Source organism: Primulina tabacum, chromosome 2, assembly GCF_025594145.1.
Source record: "Primulina tabacum isolate GXHZ01 chromosome 2, ASM2559414v2, whole genome shotgun sequence".
NCBI classification, from domain to species: domain Eukaryota; kingdom Viridiplantae; phylum Streptophyta; class Magnoliopsida; order Lamiales; family Gesneriaceae; genus Primulina; species Primulina tabacum.
The window spans coordinates 9284543-9287900 of record NC_134551.1 but is presented as its reverse complement, the minus strand read 5'-3'; positions in this window follow the sequence as shown (position 1 = coordinate 9287900).

The following is a 3358-nucleotide window of genomic DNA, read 5'->3' as shown; positions in this document are numbered from 1 at the left end:
AGTTGCTCTTTTGAAACATATATATTATAAAACTCTATTGTTCGATCTTTGGCGTTTAGTTTCCTTTAAAGTAGCTATGACTTGTGTTGTAGAATCTTTACCGCATTCGTCCAAAGACCTGTTTTGTTTTGAGATATTTATGTTTTCTTGGAATTCATTTGGATAAATAATGTTATTTGTGGCTGTCAAGTGAAATTCGATGTATGGGTTCTAATTCTAAATTGGTAGGACAGATGGTTAACAACACCTATAATTCTTTTTAGATATTTCGTTACGGTATCCCTATTCATTTTCGGTACCAAAATTTTTCGGTACGATATATGGTATTATTTGGAAAAATCGGTATATCGTGTCGACCAGGCCTACTTGTATCTAGAGAACATGTCTCAGACCGTGTACCCAAAGTTGAAAAAATTCCACATTATTTAATATATTTTAGTTTATTGAAATCTCCGCATTGATTTTTTAAACAAATGAGTTATTTTAATCACAGTACATAGTGTGAATATAAACTATCAATCGTCGTGAAAACAATACTTAATTTACCCGTATATTAAAACTTGACATCGTGCAATCGTGAATAAAAATCACACAACATAGATACAACAAAAGGAAACTGAATATGCCTCTTAAATATTGGCTTGGAGCTAAAAAGAGAAATGAATGAAGGAAAGTGGCATTAATTCAAATTAAAGCCGTTGATATTTATGTATCTAAAACAGTTAGAGAAGTAGTATTTATGTATTTATTTCAAATATTTGTTGACTTGTTATTAATCTAATATCACTGCGCCAAAAACGCTAAAATCCGTTGTCGTAGGTGTTTTAAAACTGTTGTAACTGAGGGTGTTGTTGAAAGTGCGTTCAGTGACAACGGATAAAATCCGTTGTGGTGGCTACTATTTGCGACGGTTTATCAAAAACCGTCGCTAATTAGCGACGATTTATGACACACCGGACATGATAAAAAACCGTCACTAGCATCGGTTTTGCCCAAACTGTCGCTAAAATAGGTAGCTACTATTTGCGACGGTTTTGTCCAAACTATCGCTAACATACCGTCGCTAATTTAAAATTTGCAATGGTTTTACTGAAACCCGTAGCTTAATTGAGCGACGGTTTTAGCAAAACCGTCACTAAATATAACAAAACAGTTGTTGTTTATCCAAAAAACACGCTAATCGACAACGGTTTTATAAAATCGTTGTCAATTGTCCAAAAAAAGACGCTAATAGATAGCGGTTTATAGAACCGTTGTCTTTGACTCTAAAAAAACGCCAAAAGACAACGGTTTTCTAGAAAACCGTTGTCTTTTGCTTAAAAAAACGCACTATACGACAACGGTTTTCACTAAAATCATTCTTAAAAAGTATACGACAACGGTTTTAGTGAAAAATCGTTGTCGTAGGATCCGTTGTTGATTGTGTTTTTTCTTGTAGTGTATATTGTTTATGGTATATTTAATTTATATATAGTTTGATGTATTTGTTATTAGTGAATTGAATTTTACGGTTATTAACCACAACAAAATAGTTCATTTTTCATTTTTGTGTATGAGAACCTATGGGTTCATTTGTCGTCAAATCAAGAATTTTCACTTGCAAACACAAATAAAAACCCTGATTACAAAGATCGACGTTCAAAGAGAGTACTGTCAACGTTATTTTTTATTTTAATTCCTAGCTAGTTAATCCATGCGCATTATTTGTATTTTACATGCACGGAATGACATGTTCATGCAGTATTATTCAAGGCTGCGCTTCATTTTGCATGTAGGCTAGAGCTTCTTGTGCAGTGTAGCAGCACCTACAGTACCCTCCATAGTAATTCTGACCACAGCAGCCCCACCGGCACCCTCCTCCTCCGCCCCATCCGCCGCCGCCACCCCATCCACCACCGCCTCCTCCCCATGGACCCCATCCTCCACCACCATATCCTCCTCCACGCCCACCCCAATATCCGCCGCCACCATATCCTCCTCCACGTCCACCCCAATATCCCCCACCGCCATACCACTTCTGATCACCCGCTTGACTTGCTTCCTCAGCTGCATCCACCAGGTACAAAAATACTCATATCAACACTGAGTGTAACTCGCAATATAGCTAAACTAAAAAGGAAAAATATCTTGAATTGTTATACATAAACTGATAGTGCAGAAAGGCAGCCTGCAGGAGCTGTCGTTGAAATCGAACAGTTCTAATAAGTCAAAGATTCCAAAAAGCAACCTAGATTTTTATATATTTTTTCTCTGAGTTACTATTCAGAAATAGCAAATTAAATAATGTTATCATAGATCTCATGGATTCAAATTTAAGGCACTCTTATATAGTATAGAAATATATATATAGGCGAGTTGATTTTATTCTTGTAATTAGTTTAAGAGCAACAAAGACCAAGTTCTCAACAGTAGAGGCTCCTGAAAAAATTAAGAATTAACGATGCTTTGCAGTAAAAATAAAAACACTTGGAAAAAGTTGATCAGGCCTATTAATAAATCTCTCACTCTCGAGGACGCCTTCGTGTACTTACACTTTTTCTCATCTTGATTAGCAACAGATGAGATGACAAGAACTGCGCAAAGGGTAGCCAGAAAAATGAAAGCTTTGAGATTCATTTTCTCAAATGACTATTTTTAGTGAAGTAAATCAAATTTTAGAAGATGGTGATACCTAAAAATTAACCCAATAGCTTTATTTATACATAGATCGTGAATATGGAATCCAGAAAACAAGAACCAATCCCTGCCTGTATTTTCCGGAAACAGATAATTATGCATTAAAAATTCGATGTGTATGGTTTGCAGTTGGAGGTTTCTTGGATCATATCATCAAAATTTCAATGTCCCGAGTGTCTATTTAATTTCGTTCCATTTCCAGGATCGAACTCCCTAGGTTAGACTTAGAATAAACGGCGGGAAGAAGACAGGTTTGCTGGTGATAGTTACAATTTCTATTTTTGGCAAAGGGTGATATTACATATGATGTTTGACTCGCGACTTTGGAGAGCAAGATTTAATCTTATGTAATCACACACACACACACACAGATATATATATATATATATATATATATATTATACTTGATTGATTAAGATTTATTATATATATGTTGCTCCAAAGTGTGTCTCATAAATTATATATATCATTTGTATTTTTGACATTTGTTTTATGGCATTGTGAAAAAAACACTAATTATAATATGAGATTAATCGGTTTACATGTAAGTTTATGTTATAAACAAATACTTTATTTGCAAAATGTCGTGCAATTTTGTTTTCAGTAGACTGATTTTTTTTTTTAACCTTTAATGAAGCATAGAGTCAATGGAATGTCCAACAAAATGCATACCTTTACAATT